This window comes from Oryctolagus cuniculus, chromosome 7, assembly GCF_964237555.1.
Source record: "Oryctolagus cuniculus chromosome 7, mOryCun1.1, whole genome shotgun sequence".
Classification (NCBI taxonomy): Eukaryota; Metazoa; Chordata; class Mammalia; order Lagomorpha; family Leporidae; genus Oryctolagus; species Oryctolagus cuniculus.
This window is the reverse complement of record NC_091438.1, coordinates 51,624,739-51,646,974: the sequence shown is the minus strand read 5'-3', so window position 1 is coordinate 51,646,974 and position 22,236 is coordinate 51,624,739. Positions and strand designations below refer to the sequence as shown.

Genomic DNA, 22,236 nt, shown 5'->3' with positions numbered 1-22,236 from the left:
TCTCTCTCTCTCACTGTACACTCTGCCTGTCAAAAAAAAAAAGAAAGAAAGAAAGAAAGAAATGATTGAGATTTTAGGTTTCTTCCAGAAGAGAAAAATCTCTAATTCCTTTGCATCACAAAGATAGAATTTTATGGCATTGTCTAGATGCCAACAATTGTTCCCTGTTTATCAATTATGTAAAGAGGATTTCTGTGCTATTCATATCCTGAAATCTCAGTGACCTATAACAACCAACATTTATTTTTGCTCACCAGACATGAGGATTTCAGTTTGACTAATGGCTTTGCAAGGGTGCACTGGGAACACCTCAGTTTAGGCAACTCTGTATGTCTTCTCATTCTGTGACTCAGGGTAAAGGAACATCCACTAACTAGGCTATGGTGTTCTCAAGTAGAGGGCACAGAGGAGTGAGGAAAACAAAATGAACCTGTGCACGCACATTTAAATATTTCTTTGATGTGTTTTATGGAATCTGCTTAGATTCCAGTGGCCAAAACAAATTAATCATTGGAATGAGGGAATAAATATCTCCTACAGAAAAACTTAGCAAGGACAAGAAAAAGTCAGTGGTGTGCTAGATCCAGCTCATATTGCCTTCCTTCAGAATTTTTTTAATTTTAGGAATATGGACAGCCAATTGTTAAACCATCAGTATCTTGTAAAGAATTTCAGTGGAAATACTCACACCATGGAAGTTGGAAATGCTGCACATTGGACTTCCTCACCTCTCCTAGCTACCCAACAGGTTGATGAGCATTTACCAGCACACCACTAGAGGGAACCAATAGATGTAAACAAACAAAACTGGCTACCATTGTTTCCTTGGCAACCAGAACACCAGGGAGCCAGCAGCAGCAAGGGATGAGTAGCATTTAAAAATCCTTCAAGGTGTGTGTCTTCACTGTACCCAAAAGACAAAGTGCTGATTTTCTTAGCTCAGAGGAAAGAATCTGAATCCATGAGATCCATTTGAATCACCTTCTGGCACAGCAAGTTGAAGCACAACCAAGAAGGTAAATACCCATTAATCCTACCTTATCTTTCATGAGCTCAGTTTTAGAGTTTTGTTTCCTTGGAAACATACCTGACACTGAAACTGCTTCCAGTTCCCACTTCTCTCAGCTACTTTGAATGTATCCAGTAAAACACTTCCATGCCTTTCTGCTCTCTTGGCATCCTACATGAGCTCTTGTGATGTCTTCCAGACTGGCCCCCTACTTTAGCAGAGAGTCCCTTCCTTAAACTAGGCTTTAATTGAGTCCAACATTTTCTTCCCTGCAGTGTGGGTTGTGGAGTGCTAAGTGCTGTCTCTTAAGGTACCCCAGGTGCAAAGACAGGGCTTCCCCCAATTCCACCCTGTCATCTGCCCACCTCCCACATTTGCCAGTTGACCTACACTGTCAAGATTTCCTCAGCCAGTACTTGAAATCAAGAGTATTTGTGTACTTCCCCCCTGGAGACTATCCCATCCTCAGGATGATGAAAGAATTAAGAAGAAACCAACTTGAAAGAGTACCAGTAAGTTTCAGCATAACTACCTCTGGAAAAACACCAAGGCTGTGTTTCTGCACAAAATCCACGGCCATTTGCCCCTCGTCCTTCCTCTATTGCTCCCAATTTCCCTTTCTTGGCCTCCACCCTCATCCTTACCTCTACCACCTCAGAGGGCTGGTTCCAATTGCAAGGCCATTCCTGCAACAATCTCTGGCAACTGGAGTGAAAGGTGCCGACAAAGAGGCCCTCTCCACAGCTCCCTTTTCACAAGAAGCATGTATCCAATTAAAGGATTTTAATTAAAATGCTTTCTGTAGCATCCTGTTTCTACTTGCTGTTATAAATTAAACTTGACATTCTCTGATTTAACAGGTGGGTGAGATTATTCTGAAAGCTGCCAGATGAGAGGAAATAGAGGGTAGGCTGAAGGAAGCTGTGTGAATGTGAGCATGAACATATGTGTGTATGTATGTGTGTGTGTGCAGACACACACATATGCACTCATGCACTTCTGCAGGTGCACAATTATGTGTACTTGTGTTTGTCTTTATATTTGTATTAAATGCTAGTCTTAAATGAGAAAGTCATGATACAGCAAGACAGACACCAAGAGAAAATAGAAGTATAATTTTAAAATTATTATTTAAAATTTTAAAAAATTTATTTTCATGAAAATCTCAGTCAGCAGTATCCATTTAACATTTTTCATTAGTGATGTTCCTTCCCTAAGCTTCACCTGAAAAATATCTGTAAGCTCTCCTTGTCATTTCCTATAAAGAATGTACTAATCCACATTACTTGTGCACTGGGATAAGAAGCAATGAGGTTGTGGCATTGTCAGTTACAGGGTTCAGTCATTACAGATTTCACTTCCTTGGTGCTTCTGACAGTCATTTATCATACTAAATTCTCAAGGTGTTCTTGCAGATCATGTATTACACCTTTTGTAATAAATATGCCATTTTCTAATTAGAGTAGTTTACTCAAAACCCCATACTCGAAGGGTAAATTCCACGTGGTGGCTATGTCATCCTCCAAGCCTGGACCTATTCTCTCCAAAACTTTCTTACAGATTCTGTTCCTGTCTCTCCTCACCCATGGCACTCTCCCTGACCACTCCAACACAAATCACTGCTTTAAATGGCTACCCATTTGTTTACACATTCATTCAAACTGTGTTGTCACTGCTAAAGATACAGCAGTAAATAATACAAAATAAATAAATATAAAATGCTTTGAGTGGTAGATACATGCTTGGAAGAAAATGAAGCAAGCTGAGAATGACAAAGTGTTGCTCACAAAAGTTTTACATCATTATGTCCAATTTTTCCAACTGGGTTGCTATTTCCTTGAGGATAGAAATTATGTCTAACACCTTTAGGTCCTAGTCAAAATATTTAGGCAGTAGTACAGCAGAGTCACTAGAGTGAGAGGATCTCGGCTGGATATCAGCCCCATTAAAAATCATTGTATCCTCCAGGTTACAACATTATTCAGTATGTTTGAGATTTTTTTTAAAAAAAGTTTGTTTGTTGCTTGTTTGAAAGGTAGAATGACAGAGAGAAAGAAATCTGCCATCCACTGGATCATTCCCCAGATGACTACAGCAGCTGGGGCTGTAATCCGGCTGAAGTCTGGAGCCAGGAACTCCATCCGAGTCTCCAACATGGGTGGCACGAGTCCAAGAACTTAGACTATAATCCACTGTTTTCTCAGGTGGATTAGCAGGGAGCTAGGTTGGAAGAAGAGCAATTTACGACTCAAACTAGGCACTATGATATGGGTTGGGAGCATTTCAACAGCAACTTAATCTCCTGCACCACAACACTGACATGACTCAATGTGTCTTGAACAACATATTGACTTGATAATAAAACAGTTTTTCATATTATCTAAGTGATACCCTAGTGACCTGAAAGAGTGAATGCATTTCAATCAGAATCCGACTTATTTTTAGATAAATATAAGTTAGCTAGTCCTTAAGCAGGGCAAACATTAAGCACCCTAGGCAAATTACTTCGTCAGTTTTGACAATTCATTGGATCTCTCACTCCTAGGAAAGATTCTCAAGAAAGATAGGTCCTTCAAAATCTCTTTTCTCATGGAAAAGCTAAATGTGTAGCTTCACTGTTTAAGTTCCTAAGGGGTGGGGAGGAAGTGCCTTATGATGAACTTTGGACTTAAGCAAATCTGGTTTAAAATTTTAGCTTCACCTACAATTTATCTGAAGGATTTAGCCTCATTAATAACCTTTTCTGAGTCTCAGCAGTCTTATTTTTAAATGGAAATGACAATACCAACCTTGCCATGTTCTCATGGAAAATGAAATAAAACAGTGAGAAAAACATATGGTGCCTACTTGATACAAATTCAACACTTTTTGAATGATACCTATTAGAATTGCAGTTGTCATAAATTATTACCTCAATGGTCCAATCATATTTATAATCAAATCTCAAATTATACAGGTAAACTCACATTTCACATTCACATACTGTTTAATATTTACATATGACTTATACCCCAAAAAGTTTAGAGTTCCTGTTTCCACTTTCAGTGAAGTAAAGGCAGGAGGTACCCACACCTCAAATGTACTAAAACTCCTCACAGAACTTCAAGCTCCTGGGGGCCAGCGCTGTGGGGCAGTGGGTTAGAGCCCTGGCCAAAAGCACTGGCATCCCATATGGGCGCCAGTTCTAGTCCCGGCTGCACCTCTTCCAATATAGCTCTCTGCTATGGCCTGAGATAGCAGGGGAAGATGTCTCAAGTCCATGGGCCCCTGCACCCATATGGGAGACCTGGATGAAGCTCCTGCCTGTCTCCTGGCTTCAGATCGGTGCAGCTCTGGCCGTTGCGGCCATCTGAGGAGTGAACCAACGGATGGAAGACCTCTCTCTCTATCTCTACCTCTCTCTGTAACTCTGTCCTTCAAATAAATAAAATAAATCTTTTAAAAAACAAAATAAAAATAAAAATAAAAAAATAAGAAAAGAACTTCAAGCTCCTTTAGGATATGAATCTCACCTTATATTTCTTCTTTATCTTTGCTTTCTCCTACCATCTTTCTATGCCATTCCTGATATGGTATAGAGCTCCACTTGCAAGATGATATACAATGTTTACCTAGAAACCTGGAGTATATTAATCAAAATAATTGAAGAATCTGGGGATGGGGGTGATTGGATAAGTTGTTAAGACTAGCAAGACTGAAACAAGGCATACCATGAGCCTACTAAGTTGTAAGTCTATTTGGGGAATATACTCTTTTATTAGGAGATAACTTCCTCAAGACGCAAATCAGAGAAAATAATCCCTTGATGAACTTTATGACTATGGAATTTACTACTCTCAAGAAATGATGCAAGCTGAAACTATAAATGGTAGCAAAAATGAATGGGAAAAAAGGTGATGGACAACTATCAGGGTTAACTAAAGAAAAGTAGGACATTTGAAGTGTAGTGGCAACAACAAACAAGGAGCAGAAAAGAGGAAGTAATAGAAAAGTTAGGGCAAAACTAAGAAAGATAAATGGCAAAAAGGTACATGTCTATCAAATAATAGGGGAGGGAAGGTTAAAGAAGACAACTTCTAAATCTTCACCAGCTCCATAAGCTCCTTGATTTATTTTGTACACAGGTTTTCAAAAAGTTCATGAAAAATGCTTATTATGAAAAACTATACATAGTTTCATTATCTTTCACCCAAATAACCTTATTTTTAGTTCCATTTTCCCACAAACTTTAAAAAATATTTATTAATTTACTTAATTATTTGAGAAATATATATATAGAGAGAGAGAAGAAGTAAGAGAGAGAGAGAGAGGAATGAGAGAAAGAGAGAGAGAGTTCCCATCTGCTTGTTCATTTTTCAAATGCCCACTATGGCTTGGGCTATGCCAAGTCAAAGCCAGGCATCAGGAACTGAATCAAGGTCTCCCACATGAGTGACAGGAACCCAACTACTTGAGCTGTCACCTGTTGTTGCCTGAATGGCACATTAGGTGGAAACTAGAACCAGAAGCAGAGCCAGTAGTTGAAGCTAGCCATTGCTATAGGGGTTGTGGGCACCCCATAGTGTCTAAATTTCCAGGTCTTATGCCTGTCAGGTCTTAATTGCCAGTTCTTACATGATTCCATATCTAATTTCTGCACCCTGCCCAACACACACACACACACACACACACACAAAAGTGCATCCCATTTCTAAGAGATGTATTATATAATCCCACAAATGGGAAGAAACACACCATATAACTTACAAACTGGAAAAATATTACCAATATTGCAAAGTGCATGGGAGAAGATAAAATCAGAAGCCTAAATAAAAACTGAATATGAAAAAGATAAATACAGAAATAAGCACATGTTTACAATCTAGTCCACAGAAAGAGATCACAGTGCAAAGAGAGGATAATATGGGACAAAACAAGGACTTCCAATCCTTTTTTACACCTACCTCAAATGCCACATTTAGCATCTCAGCTGATTTTCCAGCACCATCCCCCATTGTATTTGCAGCCCTTTAACATTTAAAAGCCATTTTCTTTTTTTTTTTTTCCAAAGAAACCTTTAATTTAGAGGGGAGTCCTCCAAGATGGCGGAATACGGAGGGAGCACACTGATAGTCCAGGAAAAGATAGTTTAATAAAAGTGGAGATACTGTAGTTTCAGGGAAGAGTTAGGGAAAAAAAAAAACACAGAGGAAACTCTCCCAGAACTAGTGGGACACGGTGGACCTACATGGAGGGCACGGGCGCCCACGGCTTGGGACCCCAGCCACCAAGTCTATGCACCAGCGCTGGAAAGGGAGGTGAGGTGAAACCTCAGTAGCCCGAGACACTGGTTGGGAAGTGGCAAGAAGAGCCTAGAGGGAACAAGGCTTGAAGCACCCTGAGGGAAAGTTCACCAGGCTAACTAGAGGAGAGAAAAAGAAATAAAAGGGACTGGTATGGACACGATTCTCACTCTCCACTCACCTTACAAAGGTGAGCAAGACAAAGAGCAGGCACCATTTTGGACATATGTAAAAGCTGTGCCACCTCAGGACTGTGCCCACCCTCAGCCAACCAGAAAAAAACTGACTCTGGTGGGGAGAAGTAACAGGAGGTTAAGACCTAGTGAATGTTTGGAGCTTATGAACTGAGACTATAAAAAAAAAAAAAAAACTGAGGGTGTGTGATAGAACTCATGAGTACTTGGTGGGAGACGCCATAAACTCAGTAACCTTGGCAACCCGGTGTGAAATTGCAGGGGAATCTGGGCTTACACTGAGGACTGCACAGATCCTTTGTGTGGTCCTTGGGACAGAGCAGACGAATATTATACCCACAGAAGCCAGCATTCAGACACTGATTGCCTTCAAGGAGAATAGGTCACCTGTGTGGAATTACTTCCCTTCTGAATAAAAAAAGAAAGAGAGAAGATTTACCATGCCAAACCTGGGTGTGTCCTTTAGCACAGCCTTAACCCTGAAGAACTGAACAGAGCTCTCTGGCCACACCCTTCAAAAGCCTCTAAATATCCACCAAAAGCAGACAGTCCACTTAATCAAGGGTCATAGTATAATGAGAAAAGCCACCACAGCGAGGAAAAAAAGAGAAGAAACCAAAGAATATTTCCACAATACTAAGCAACAAATGCAGGAACCAAGGAAACAAGAACGAAGAAGACATTAAAATGCCCCAAATAAACACAACACTCCAATACAAGATTACGAAGATGATGGGATAGAAGAAAAACAAGATACGGATTTACAAAAAATTTATGATAAGAACATCTAGAAGTTCTCAAAAACAAATTCTTGAACTACAGGTATCCTTACTGCACAGGACAGAAAATCTCTCTCATAAAAATGACATCTTAAGGAGGAATCAAAATGAAATGAAGAGTCTAATAGAACATGAAATTGTGATATTGAATAGAAATCAAAATGAAATGAAAAATAAAAGAGATCAAATGACAAAACTCATTAGAGAGCCTTAAAAACAGAATCAGTGAAGCAAAAGAAAGAATATCAGACTTAGAAGACAGAGCACAGGAGATTATACAGTCAAACCAAAGAAAAGGAAATCAAAAATCTAAAACATATTGTTGGGAATCTACAGGATACTATTAAAAAACCCAACATTCTGGTTCTAGGTGTTCCTGAAGGCATGGAGAGAGAGAAACGATTAGCAGGCCTTTTTACTGAGATACTAGAAGAGAACTTCCCGGGTTTGGAGAAGGACAGAGACATCCTAGTACAGGAAGCTCATAGAACCCCTAGTAAACATGACCAAAAGAGATCCTCACCACTACACGTTGTAATCAAACTCACCACAGTGAAACATAAAGAAAGATTCTAAAATGTGCAAGAGAGAAATTTCACATTACTCTCAGAGGATCTCCAATTAGACTCACAGCAGACTTCTCTCAGAAACCCTACAGGCTAGGAAGGAATGGCGAGTTATAGCCCAGGTACTAAGAGAAAAAAAACTGCCAGCCCAGAATATTATATCCTGCAAAGCTCTCATTTGTGAATGAAGGTCAAATAAAGACCTTTCATAGCAAAAGAAATTGAAAGAATTTGTCGCCACTCGTCCAGCCCTGCAAAAGATGCTTAAAGATGTGATACACACAGAATTACAGAAACACAGCCATCAATATGAAAGAAGGTAAAGGAAGGAAACCTCACAGCAAAAGATCACAGGAAGTTCAAAGCATATATTAGAAAATATCTTTGGGGAAATGGCAGGGCAAGCCAGCGCCGCAACTCACTAGGCTAATCCTCCACCTTGTGGCGCCAGCACACCAGGTTCTAGTCCCGGTTGGGGCGCCGGATTCTGTCCCGGTTGCCCCTCTTCCAGGCCAGCTCTCTGCTGTGGCCAGGGAGTGCAGTGGAGGATGGCCCAAGTGCTTGGGCCCTGCACCCCATGGGAGACCAGGAGAAGTACCTGGCTCCTGCCATCAGATCAGCATGGTGCACCAGCCGCAGCATGCCAGCTGTGGCAAACATTGGAGGGTGAACCAACAGCAAAGGAAGAGCTTTCTCTCTGTCTCTCGCTCTCACTGTCCACTCTGCCTGTCAAAAAAAAAAAAAAAAGAAAAAGAAATGGCAGGGCAAAGTTGCTGCTTATCAATAGTCACGTTGAATGTTAATGGCCTCAAATGTCCAGTTAAAAGACACAGACTGGATGAATGGATTAAGGAACATAACCCATCTATTTACTGCCTACAAGAAACACATCTTTCCACTAAAGATGCATGCAGACTGAAAGTGAAAGATTGGAAAAAGACATTCCATGCCAACAGAAATCAAAAAGAGCTGGTGTAGCCATCTTAATATCAGACAAAATGAACGTTAACACAACAACTGTTAAGAGAGACAAAGAGTGGCACCATATAAAGCTTAAGGGATCAATTCAACAAGAAGATGTAACTATTATCAATGTATATGCACCTAACTACAGGGCACCGGTTTATTTAAAAGATTTGTTAAGGGACTTAAAGGGAGACTTGGACTCCAATACAATAGTATTGGGGGACTTCAATACTCCATTTCAGAAATAAATAGATCAACTGGACAGAAGATGAACAAGGAAACAGCAGATTTAATTGACACTATAGCCCAAATGGATCTAACAGATATCTACAGAACTTTTAATCCTACACTTAAAGAATTTACATTCTTCTCAGCAGTACATGGAACCTACTCAAGGATTGACCACATACTAGGCCATAAAGCAAGTCTTCACAAATTCAAAAGAATTAGAATCATACAATGCAGCTTCTCAGACCATAGAGGAATGAAGCTGGAAATTGGCAACTCAGGAATCCCAACAGCATATGCAAACACATGGAGATTGAACAACATGCTCTTGAATGAACACTGGGTAATAGAAGAAATCAAAAGACAAATCAAAAATTTTCTGGAAGTAAATAAGGATAACAACACAACACATCAAAACTTATGGGATGTAGCAAAAGCAGTGTTAAGACGAAAGTTTGTATCAATAGGTGCCTACATCAAGAAATTGGAAAGGCACCAAATAAATGAGCTTTCAATTCATCTCAAGGATCTAGAAAAACTGCAGGAAACCAGACACAAAAATAGTAGGAAAAGAGAAATAATTAAAATCAGCGAAGAAATCGATAGGATTGAAACCAAAAAAAATTACAAAAGATCAGCCAAACGAAGAGCTGGTTTTTTGAAAAAATGAACAATATTGACACCCCATTGGACCCACTAACTAAAAAAAGAAGAGAAAATACCCAAATCAATAAAATCACAGATGAAAAAGGGAATATAACAACAGACACCACAGAAATAAAAAGAATCATCAGAAATTACTACAAGGACTTGTATGCCAGCAAACAGGGAAATCTATCAGAAAGGGATAGATTCCTGGACACATACAACCTATCTAAATTGAACCACGAAGACACAGAAAACCAAAACAGACCCATAACTGAGACAAAACTTGAATCAGTAATAAAGGCCCTCCCAACAAAGAAAAGCCCAGGACCAGATGGATTCACTGCTGAATTCTACCAGACATTTAAAGAAGAACTAACTCCAATTCTTCTCAAACTATTCAGAACAATCGAAAAAGAGTTAATCCTCCCAAATTCTTTTTATGAAGCCAGCATCACCTTAATCCCTAAGCAGGAAAATGATGCAGCATTGAAAGAAAAGTACAGACCGAGATCCCGGATGAACATAGATGCAAAAATCCTCAATAAAATTCTGGCTAATAGAATGCAACAACACATCAGAAAGATCATCCACCCAGACCAATTGGGATTTATCCTTGGTATGCAGGGATGGTTCAATGTTTGCAAATCAATCAATGTGATACACCACATTAACAAACTGCAGAAGAAAAAACATATGATTATCTCAATAGACACAGAGAAAGTATTCGATAAAATACAACACCCTTTCATGATGAAAACTCTAAGCAAACTGGGTGTAGAAAGAACATTCCTCAATACAATCAAAGCAATTTATAAAAAACCCACAGCCAGCATCCTATTGAATGGGGAAAAGTTGGAAGCATTTCCACTGAGATCTGGTACCAGACAGGGATGCCCACTCTCACCACTGCTTTTCATTATAGTTCTGGGAGTTTTAGCCAGAGCTATTAGGCAAGAAACCTTTACTTGATATATGCTAAATTGATCTTCTGTATATAAAGATAATTGAAAATGAATCTTGATGTGAATGGAATGGGAGAGGAGTGGGAGATAGGAGAGTTGTAGGTGGGAGGGAAGTTATGGGGGGAAAAAGCCATTGTAATCCATAAGCTGTACCTCGGAAATTTATATTTATTAAATCAATGTTTAAAAAATTAAACCTTTAATTTAATGAGTACAAATTTTATAAGTACAATTTTAGGAATATTGTGATTATTCCCACCATACCCATTCTCCCACCCCAACTCCCAACCCACCTCCTCCTCCCTCTCCAAGTCCCAGGCCCATTATCCATTAAGCTTCATTTTCAGTTAACTTTGTATACAGAAGACCAACTCTATACTAAGCAAAGATTTCAACAATTTGAACATACACACTCAAAATATTAAAAGCTATTTGAGAACAAGTTTACTGTTAATTCTCACAGTAGAACTCATAAAGGGCAGAGGTTCTGCATGGTGAGTAAGTGCACAGTGACTCCTGCTGTTAATTTAACAATTAACACTCTTATGTATGACATCAGTGATCACCCAAGGCTCTTGACAAAAGCTGTCAAGGCTATTTGAGTCCACATCTCCATCATTATTTAGACAATGCCATAAACATAATTAAGTTCTCTCCTCCCTTCAGAGAAAAGTATATCCTTCTTTGATGGCCACTTCTTCCACTGGGGTCTTACTCACAGAGACCCTTCATGTAGGACTATTTTTTTGCTATCGTGTCTTGGCTTCTATATCTGAAATGCTCTTGTGGGCTTTTCAGCCAGACCAGAATGCCTTAAGGGCTGATTCTGAGGTCAGAGTACTATTTAGAGTGATTGCCATTCTATGAGTTTGCTGTGTGGACTGTGTCCCATGTTCAAACATTCTCTGCTTTTTAATTCTATCTACTGTTATGACCAGACACTTGATCATATTTATATGATCCCTTTAACACTTAATCCTATCTATATGATCAATTTAACACTTAATATGATCACTTTAACACTTAAGATGACATTATTACTGGGTTTTGGAGTCCCATGGCAAGTTTTTAGCTGTCTCCTTAGAAGTAAGTCTGTAGGAATGTATGCAGAACCATACAGCTCCTCTCTCTCTTACTCCCACTCTTATTTTTTACTGGGATCTATTTTCAGTTGATTTTATATACATATGATTAATTCTATGTTAATTAGAGAGTTCAACCAATGGCATTAAGAAGGGGGGAAAAAAAGAAAAAAATTTTTTAAAAACTGTTCCTTGACAGTCAAAACAAGGGCTGTTCAACTCATTGTTTCTCAAAGTGTCAATTTCACTTCTACAGGTTTCTCTTTAGGTGCTCTGTTAGTTATCCCAGATCAGGGAGAACAAACGGTATTTTTCCCTTTGGGACTGGCTTATTTCACTAAGTCTGATGTTTTTCAGATTCATCCATTGTGTTGCAAACACCAGATCTCATTTTATTTTTTCTGCTATGTAATATTCCATAGAGTACATATCCCATAATTTCTTTATCCAGCCTTCAGTTAACAGGCATTTAGGTGGATTCCATGTATTACCTATTGTGAATTGAGGTGCAATAAACATGGGGGTGCAGATAACTCTTTTATTTGCTGATTTTCCTTCTCTTAGGTAAATTCTCAGGAGTGAGATGGCTGGGTCCTATGGTAGGATTATATTCAGATTTCTGAGGTATATCCAAACTGTCTTCCATAGTGATTTTACAAGTTTACATTCCCACCAACAGTGTATTAGGGTACCTTTTCCCCACATCCTCACCAGCATTTATTGTTTGTTAATTTCTATATGGAAGCAATTCTAACTGGGGCGAGGTGGAACCTCATGTGGTTTTGATTTGCACTTCCCTAAAGGCTGGTGATCCTGAGCATTTTTTCATGTGTCTGTTGGCCATTTGTATTTCCTCTTTTGAAAAATGTCCGTTTAAGTCTTTCACCTATTTCTTAACTGGGTTATTTGTTTTGTTGTTGTGGAGTTTCTTTGTAGATTCTAGTTATTAATCTTTTATCAGTTGTACAGTTTGCAAATAATTTCTCCCATTCTGTCAGTTGCCTCTTCACTTTCCTGACTGTTTCTTTTGCAGTACAGAAGCTTCTAAATTTGATGTAATCCCATTTGTTAATTTTGGCTTTTGTTGCTTGTGCCTCTGAGGTTTTTCCAGGAACTCTTTGCCTGTGCCGATGTCTAAAAGTCACTTTCACATGTATCACTTTGACACATACTGAGAAGGAATATAGAGAAAAATGAAAAAGTATTGTTTTAAAGTTGGAAACCAAGTTTTGAAGCATTGTTTGTCATGTACTATCTAAGCAGCTGCCCTTTATGTCCCTGGGGTGAAATCTGTATATGAGTCAAATCATTCCTCAAGAAGCATTGGAAGAGATGAACTTTCCCAAGAACTCTCCCAAGATTAACTGTGTTTTTCATGTGGGAAGAAGCCTGCCTAAATTTGGCCTAATGTTAAAAGATAAAATTTTTTTACAATTATAACCGATACTGTGTCAATGTTTTTGACACTGAATGAGGACATAAAAATCTGCCTGCATCCCCTCATAAAGAGACTGTTATTATGCATCAAATTCTTTATATGAGAAGATTGGCAGGAAAGAATAAAAATGTAGGCCCAAAGTATCAGGACTAAGCAGTAAAGTTTAAACCTAGCATGAAAAATGTACCCATCTGCTGTGAAAGACTCTGCAGTTAAAGTGTGCATGAAAATATGGGAAAGCCCTGAAGTTGATCCAGAAGAGGTTGTCTGAACATTATTTCTCAGGGTTTGTATAATGATGGTTCCAGGAGAGATGAACATTTGAATGGGTAGACTGAGTATCTTAGTCCATTTGGTTGAGATAGCAAAATACTTTAGACTGAGGAATTTATAAAGAATAGAAATTTATTGCTCACAGTTGTGAGACAAGGAAGCCCAAGATAAGATACTATAGATTCTGTGTCCAGTGAGGGCCCATTCCTCATAGACGGTGCCTTCTTTTTGCATCTTTATACACTAAAGGAGCTGACAAGCCCCCATGGGCCTCTTTTGTAAGGGCACAAATCTAACCAGATTATTTACTATACGGGCAGAGCCCTCAGGACCTAATTACCCCTCAAAAGCCTATCACTTCATATCATCCCACTGGGGAGTAAGTTTCAACATAAGAATTTTGGGGAGACATGAACATTCAGACCACAGCATTGATTAATGCAGATTGTTCTCTGCAGAGTAACTGAGCCTCATGCACCCCTTTAAAGGCCTGACTAGGTTTTTAAAAGAGTAACAAAGAACTCTCTCTCTCTCTGCATGACTGCCTTAAGGCTCAAACATTGACCTTCCTCAGACTTCAGACTTGGAATTGGATTGGAACTTGCATCACTGGCTCTCCTGATTTCCAGCCTTGGAACTTGTACTGAAACTGTACCACCAGCTCTCCTGGGTTTGTACTTCTTAGCTTCCATAACTAAGTCAGCCAATTCCTGCTCTCTCTCTCTCTCTCTCTCTCTCTCTCTCTCTGTATATATATGTGTGTGTGTGTGTGTGTGTGTGTGTGTGTTACTCTGTTCCTCTTGAAAACCCTGATTAATATACCCTCCCATCACACTTAGAATACTGTCTGAATTCCTGATTATGTCCCACATTTTGGTTAGTTTTTTGTTACTTTAAAATTACTGATATGGGCTTCTTAGGAAAGAAATAGCTTTACTTTGACTTACAGTTCCTGGGGGGTTCACAGTACAAGATCGGGTGAGCCCATTGATTTAGGCATCTAGTGAGGCTGGAAGATGGTGGAGGAGTGATCATATAATGAGCCAGGGGATACACAAGGGAACATACTCTTCATCTGCCCTCCCTGTGGTCTCTCCCTATAAAACATTGTGATTCAATCATGGGGCTCCACCTTAACATCCTAATTCAATCCTATCATTTTGTAAAAGTCCTACCTTCAGACACAGTTGGATAAAACTTCCATCCTTAACTGTACTTTGGGATTTAAACATCTGTATGAATTTTGGGAAGCGAAATCATATTTGGCCCATGACAGCCTACTAACACTGCATAAGCTATCTCCATTCCAGCCTTGTCTCCAGTTTCTTCTCCAGTAGTTTCCTGCCACTGCCTTTTACTTGCACACAACAGCCACACATGTGTTCTTCAGCATGTAAAATTCACCCTAGAGCCACTGAGCTTACTAGTCCCTCAATCAGGAAAAATGATTGCTTGCCCCTAGCTTTTCTTTTTTTTAAGATTTATTTATTTATTTATTTCAAAGGCAGAGTTACAGAGGCAGAGAGTGAGAGAGCGAGAGCGAGAGACAGAGAGAGAGAAAGTCTTCCATCCACTGGTTCACTCCCCAAATGGCCACAACAGCTGGAGTTGAGCTAATCCAAAGCCAGGAGCCAGGAGCTTCTTCCAGGTCTCCCAGGCGGGTGCAGGGTCCCAAGCACTTGGGCCATCTTCTGCTTTCCCAGGCCATAGCAGAGAGCTGGATCGGAAGAGGAGCAGTCAGGACTTGAACCAGCACCCATATGGAACGCCAGCACTGCAGGCGGCGGTTTTACCCTCTATGCCACAGTGCCTGCCTCCCCTAGCTTTTCATATGACAAATCTCTTCTCAAATCTCAGTTTAAATGTCTCTTCATAGAGAAGTTTCTCTGACCATCCCCATGACATCTAAACTATGAACCTACATTATTCTATATAGCTGTGCCTTGCTTGTTAGCTTTGAACTTGTTAGTATTGTAACTAGTGATTATCTTTATTAGTATATTTATTTATCTCCTCAACAAGTATCCAAGTAATATAAAAGTGAAGACTATGTCTGTTTTACTCAGCAATTCATCTCCAGCACTATATCTGGATTGTAATAGATGCTCAAAATTTTGATGAATTAATACATTAAGGAAAGAGGTAATTTCATAGCCCAGTACGCAATCATATGCAAAGACTTTACTAATGCACATGCTTTTATTTTCCAATGATTCGATGTATGTGGGCAGGGTTTGGAGAGAAGGTGGTTTTTTTTTTTTAGTTAGCTTTTCATTTCAATTATGAAATACCTGGTGAGGCTAATGTTGTAATGAAAAGAGGCTTATTTTGGTTCGTGGTTTTGATGATCCACAGTCCAAGACTGGGCAGCTGCATTGGCTCAGCCTCTGGTGATGATGTTCTTTCTTGCTGGCAGTGTCCCAAGGTGCATCACATTGCAAGAGACGGAGAGCACGTGCCTCTCTCTACATAGAGAGGCATGCATATACATACATGTCTTTTCATAAAACCTCCAGGATTCAACCACGGCAACTTCATCCTAATGACCAAATCTAACCCTCATCAGTTACTAAAGACCCCACCTCTAGACACCATAATTAGAGTACATCTCCACATACCCTCATGGTATCAGTAACTTAAAACATTGGGACTAACACCTGGTTAAGTTTGGGGACCAAGTCATATTCAGACCACAGCTTTTGGCATCTGGCCCTTCAAAACTTAAATGCTTCACACATACAACATATGGATCATTCCATCCTCAATAATTCCAAGGTATTAACTCACCAAGGCATTAACTTAGAAGTCCAAATTCCCATCTGAGACTCAAGGTAAACTTCCTTAACTGTGAGCCCTTGTAGAAACAAGTTACAGACTTCCATGATCCAATGGACAGTCACAAAATATACATTCCCATTCCAAAAGAGGATAACAGGCAAGTAGAAAGGATTAATCAGGTCAAAGCAAAATCAACATGAAGTCTAAAAGCCTCTTATCTGGCATTCTGCACATACTGGGGTGAGAGTTTAACTCCCAGAGCCCACGGCCCTATCCAAGTGGCTTGCCTGGGCTCTGCCCATGTTCTGGATCTCATAGGTTGGAATCATGTCTGCAATTCTATCAAGCTGGTGTTGCATGCTGGTAGCTCAACAGTTCTGGAATCTCAGCAGCAGTCCTTCCCCCGCAACTACTTTGATCCATGTGGTTGCTCTCACAGGCTGCACATCGACGTTTGCAACTTTCTAAGACCTTCATGGCAAGCTGCCTACAGCCTTCACCAGTAGGCATTGCATATTGCTGGTCAGTCTACCTTTCTGGGATCCCTGTTTGGCTCTACTCTCGCAGCTCCACTATGATACTACAAATCCAGGGCAGTGGGTGGGGGGAGGTGGAGGGTGGTCCCTGTAGAGGTTCCAACCCTGCAACAATCTTTTGTCTGGTTTCCCAGGACTTCCTTTGAAATCTCGGTGAAAGCTACCATGACCTCACAATTCTTGCCTTCTGCAGGCCTGCAAAACCAGTATCATGAGGATGATGCCAAGGTCTACCACCTGCATGAGTTGCACTTTGCACCCTTGAACCACAGCTACAGTAGCATGGAGCACCTCCTTGTATAGCCAGAATTGAGAGCTTGCCCTAGGTGAACAGGGCACCCCAGGATACCCTCCTGAAGGCATTCTGCCCCTGAAGATATTAGAATCACATTTGCACTGTCAGCCCTCTGAGCCTGGGGTGGGAGTGGCTTTAGCCTCAGAGATTTTTTTTTTTTTCAAGATAGAGTTACAGAGAGGCAGAAGCAGAGAGAGAGGTCTTCCATCCACTCTTTCACTCTCCAAATGGCCACAATGCCCAGAGCTGCACCGATCCAAAGCCAGGAGTCTGCAGATTCTTCTGGGTCTCTCACGCCGGTGCAGGGGTCCAAGTCCCTGAGCCATCTTCCACTGCTTTCCCAGGCATATTAGCACGGAGCTGGATTGGAAGCAGAGCAGCAGACTCGAACCCATATGAGACTCGAACCCATATGAGACTCGAACCCATATGAGACACTGCAGGTGGAGGCTTTTACCATCTACGCCACAACACTGGCCCCAGCCTCAGAGATTTCTAAGATGCCCTCAAGGCATCTTTCATATCATATGAAGGCAAAACATTTGCCTCCTTTTTATCTGCACAAACCTCTAGCAACCACAGTCAGTTTTACTACTTTCCTAGCCAGTCTGCAACTTTCTCAAATCGTTCCATTCTCTACCTTTTTGCTTTCCTTTTTGTTTTGTTTTGTTTTGATTTTTAAATTTTTTTTTAATTTTTTATTTTATTTTTTTTAAACTTTTATTTAATGAATATAAATTTCCAAAGTACGACTTATGGATTACAATGGCTTCCCCCCCATACCGTCCCTCCCACCCACAACCCTCCCCTTTCCCACTCCCTCTCCCCTTCCATTCACATCAAGATTCATTTTCAATTATCTTAATATACAGAAGATCAGCTTAGTATACATCAAGTATGGATTTCAACAGTTTGCTCCCACACAGAAACATAAAGTGAAAAATAATAGATAATTTTTTTTAAATGATGATGAAATCAGAGCAGACCTATTGTCATGTTTAATCCCAGTGAGAGTCAAGTTGGGAATTGATAATTTCTTTTTTTTTTTTACAGAGGATCAGTTTAGTATGCATTAAGTAAAGATTTCAACAATTTGCACCCCCATAGAAACACAAAGTGAAATATATTGTTTGAGTACTCATAGCATTAAATCTCAATGTACAGCACATTAAGGACAGAGATCCTACATGAGGAGTAAGTGCACAGTGACTCCTGTTGTTGACTTTACCAATTGAAACTCCTGTCTATGGCATCAGTAATCTCCCTATACTCCAGTCATGAGTTTCAAGGCTATGGAAGCCCTCTGAGTTCTCCGATTCTTATCTTGTTTAGACAAGGTCATAGTCAAAGTGGAGGTTCTCTCCTCCCTTCAGAGAAAGGTACCTCCTTCTTTGATGACCTGTTCTTTCCACTGGGATCTCACTCACAGAGATCTTTTGCCAGCGTGTCTTGGCTTTCCATGCCTGAAATACTCTCATGAGCTTTTCAGCCAGATCCGAGTGCCTTTAGGGCTGATTCTGAGGCCAGAGTGCTATTTAGGACATCTGCCATTCTATGAGTCTGCTGAGTATCTCACTTCCCATGTTGGATCACTCTCCCCTTTATTTACTCCATTGGTTAGCGTTAGCAGGTACTAGACTTGTCTATGTGCTCCCTTTGACTCCCAGTCCCTCCACCATGACCAACTGTGAACTGAAACTGATCACCTGGAACAGTGAGATGGCATTGGTACATGCCACCTCGATGGGATTGAATTGGAATCCCCTGGTATGCTTCACATCTTTCATATATACAGATTTAGGAACATGGTGAGACTTCCCCTCGCTCCCACCCACATTCCAACCCTTCTGCCCTCGGATTCCCATTCTTAGTTTTTACAATGATCCATTATCAATATACTTCATGATCATATAGTTCACCTTACTCTAAGTAAAGGAATTCAGCAAAAACTATGAAGAGAATGAAAACAAAACTAAACTAAACCAAAGATTGTTTCTCAATGGAAGAGACAAGGGCTAGAAACAATCATCCATTCTCAAAATGTCTGTTTTGCTCCAACACTATGGAGTACTACTCAGCTGTAAAAAAAAAAAAAAAAAAAAAAAAAAAAAAAAAAAAAAAAAAAAAAAATTGAAATCATGTCTTTTGCAACAAGATGGTCACAACTGGAAACCATTATACTTAGTGAAATAAGCCAAGCCCAAAAAGACAAATACTGTATGTTTTCCCTGATCTGATGCAACTAATAGAGTACCTAAAATGTAATGTACCCATTTTGCTTGATTCTCACCATTCCATTAGACTAAATAAAAACAGCCAATGAAATCTGCACCTTGAGATCACCTTTGCCAAATAAAATAACCTATCATCTTTAAGTTCAACCTCTCACAAAGTCTCAGGGCGTAGGCACAATAAAGCCAGCCTCCTTGCCACAGTGTAAGAAGAGAGACTTTAGGGGCTGGTATTGTAACTCAGTGGGTTAAGCCACTGCATGCAACATCAGCATTCCATGGCTCTACTTCCTTTCTAGCTCCCTGTTGGTGTGCCTGGGAGAACAGTAGGAGTTGGCCCAAGTGCTTGAGCTCCTGCCACCCATGTGAGAGATCCAGATGGAGTTCCTCTCTTCTGCCTTCAGCCTGGCTCAGCCCTGGCCATTGCAGCCATTTGGGGAGTTGAACCAGCAGATGGAAGATCCCTCCCAGTCTCTCTCCCTCTCTTCTCTCTCTCTCTGATTCTGCCTTTCAAATGAATAAATAAATCTTTTATTTAAAAAAAAGAAGTGACTTTTAGCCCATTTCCCAATAGAATTGTCATTTCCTTCTGAAACTATGGCTTTTACTGTGGACATTTCTATTAGAATTCCGGTTTTCTAAGTCCTCACCAGAATAGCCCATAACACTTTGCTTATAGAAGTTTAGGCCGTCCACTCGGATCTGGCTGAAAAGCCCATGAGAGTATTTCAGGCATGGAAAGCCAAGACACTCTGGCAAAAAGATCTCTGTGAGTGAGATCCCAGTGGAAAGAACAGGTCTTCAAAGAGGGAGGTGCCTTTCTCTGAAGGGAGGAGAGAACCTCCACTTTGACTATGACCGTGTCTAAACAAGATAAGAGTCGGAGAACTCAAGGGGCTTCCATAGCCTTGGAAACTCATAACTGGTGCATAGGGAGATTACTGATGCCATAAACAGGAGTGTCAATTGGTAAAGTCAACAACAGGAGTCACTGTGCACTTACTCCTCATGTAGGATCTCTGTCCTTAACGTGCTGTACACTGAGGCTTAATGCTATAACGAGTACTCAAACAGTATATTTCACTTTGTGTTTCTATGGGGGTGCAAACGACTGAAATCTTTACTTAATGTACACTAAACTGATCTTCTGTAAAAAAAAAAAAAAAGAAAGAAAGAAATTATCAATTCCCAACTTGACTCTCACTGGGATTAAACATGACAATAGGTCTGATCTGATTTCATCATCATTTAAAAAAAATCATCTATTATTTTTCACTTTATGTTTCTGTGTGGGAGCAAACTGTTGAAATACTTACTTAAGGTATACTAAGCTGATCTTCTGTATATTAAGATAATCGAAAATGAATCTTGATGTGAATGGAAGGGGAGAGGGAGTGGGAAAGGGGAGGGTTGTGGGTGGGAGGGACAGTATGGGGGGGGAAGCCATTGTAACACATGAGTCGTACTTTGGAAATTTATATTCATTAAATAAAAGATTAAAAAAAAAAAAAAAGAAGAAGAAGTTTAGGCCGTCTTAAGTCTGTTCTTCCAAACCCTCCATCCTCTTCCTATTAACCAATTGCAAAGGCTTCACCACATCTTCAGGTATGGTTACAGTAACACCTCACTCCTGATATCAAACTCTGTATTAGTCAACTTTTTATTACTACACTGAAATACCTAAGATAAGCTACTTATGGGGGAGAGAGGAGTTAATGTAACTTGCAGTTTTGGAGATCTAAGTTCATGACAGGGTAATCTCAATGATTTGGTGAGGGCAGTGCTAGCACATCATGGTGGGAGTGAGACTAGGAGCGAAGGGTCACATCTCAAGCTGGAGCAGAGAGAGTGGCTGGGAAGAGCCAAAACAAGGCCTTTATAACAAACCTCTCACAAGAACTAACTTTTCACGACACACTCCCAAGCCCTGAGTACCTTCCACCAGATCTCACTCCATAAAGATTACCCATCTACCAATAACACTACCCCACAGATCCACTCTTTGGGGGACATTTAGAATTCACACCATAGCAGGGTGGTATAGGAGAAAATATTTGATCCTCCTAGAATAAGTCCAGAAAATTAAAACAAACAAACAAAAAAAGAAATGTCTGTGTATACCAGTATTGCTACAAATATAGTTTTGTAAACCTTTGTTTTATGCCTTTGTCAAACCAATGTTTAAGAATGCTATACCACAGGCCAGCACTGAGGCTCAATAGGCTAATCCTCCGCCGACGGTGCTGGCACACCAGGTTCTAGTCCCGGTCAGGGCGCCGGATTCTGTCCCAGTTGCCCCTCTTCCAGTCCAGCTCTCTGCTATGGCCCGGGATTGCAGTGGAGGATGGCCCAAGTCCTTGGGTCCTGCATCTGCATGGGAGACCAGGAAAAGCACCTGGCTCCTGGCTTCGGATCAGCGCGATGCGCCAGCCGCAGTGCGCCAGCTGTGGCGGCCATTGGAGGGTGAACCAACGGCAAAAGGAAGACCTTTCTCTCTCTCTCTCTCTCTCTCTCTGTCTCTCTCTCTCACGGTCCACTCTGCCTGTCAAAAAAAAAAAAAAAAAAAAGAATGCTATACCACTATAATGATCTGTGATTACTTTAAAATTTACTGTATATGGGTGAAATGATCATTTTTTCCATTCAATTTTTGTTTGTAGCCATTGTCTATACTCCCACTAAACTAGGGTCTTTTTGCTTTCTACATTTTAAATTCCTTTTTTAAAGGATTTATTTATTTAAAAGGCAGAGTTTCAGAGAGGTAAAGAGAGAGGGAGAGAGGTCTTCCATCCTCTGGTTCACTCCCCAGATGGCTGCAATGGCTGGAGTTGTGCAGATCCAAAGCCAGGAGCCAGAAGCTTCCCAGGTCTCTCACATGCATGTAGGGGCCCAAAAACCTGGACTATCTTCTGCTGCTTTCCCAGGCCTCAGCAGAGAGCTGGATTGGAAGTGCAGCAGCCAGGATTCCA

The 22,236-nt window shown here is 40.4% G+C and overlaps 1 long non-coding RNA gene across 2 annotated transcripts in view; it reads left to right on the top strand.

The window, feature by feature from the left end:
* Positions 1-843: 843 nt before the first annotated feature.
* LOC138850565 (uncharacterized) overlaps positions 844-22,236 on the top strand; it is a 29,767-nt gene continuing 8,374 nt past the window's right edge. The window contains exons 1-2 of one of the 2 annotated variants that reach the window (XR_011390500.1): positions 844-1,016; positions 13,979-14,097. This is a non-coding gene — a long non-coding RNA (uncharacterized lncRNA). The remainder of the gene's footprint in view (positions 1,017-13,978; positions 14,098-22,236) is intronic. The other variant, XR_011390501.1, reaches the window with a different exon arrangement.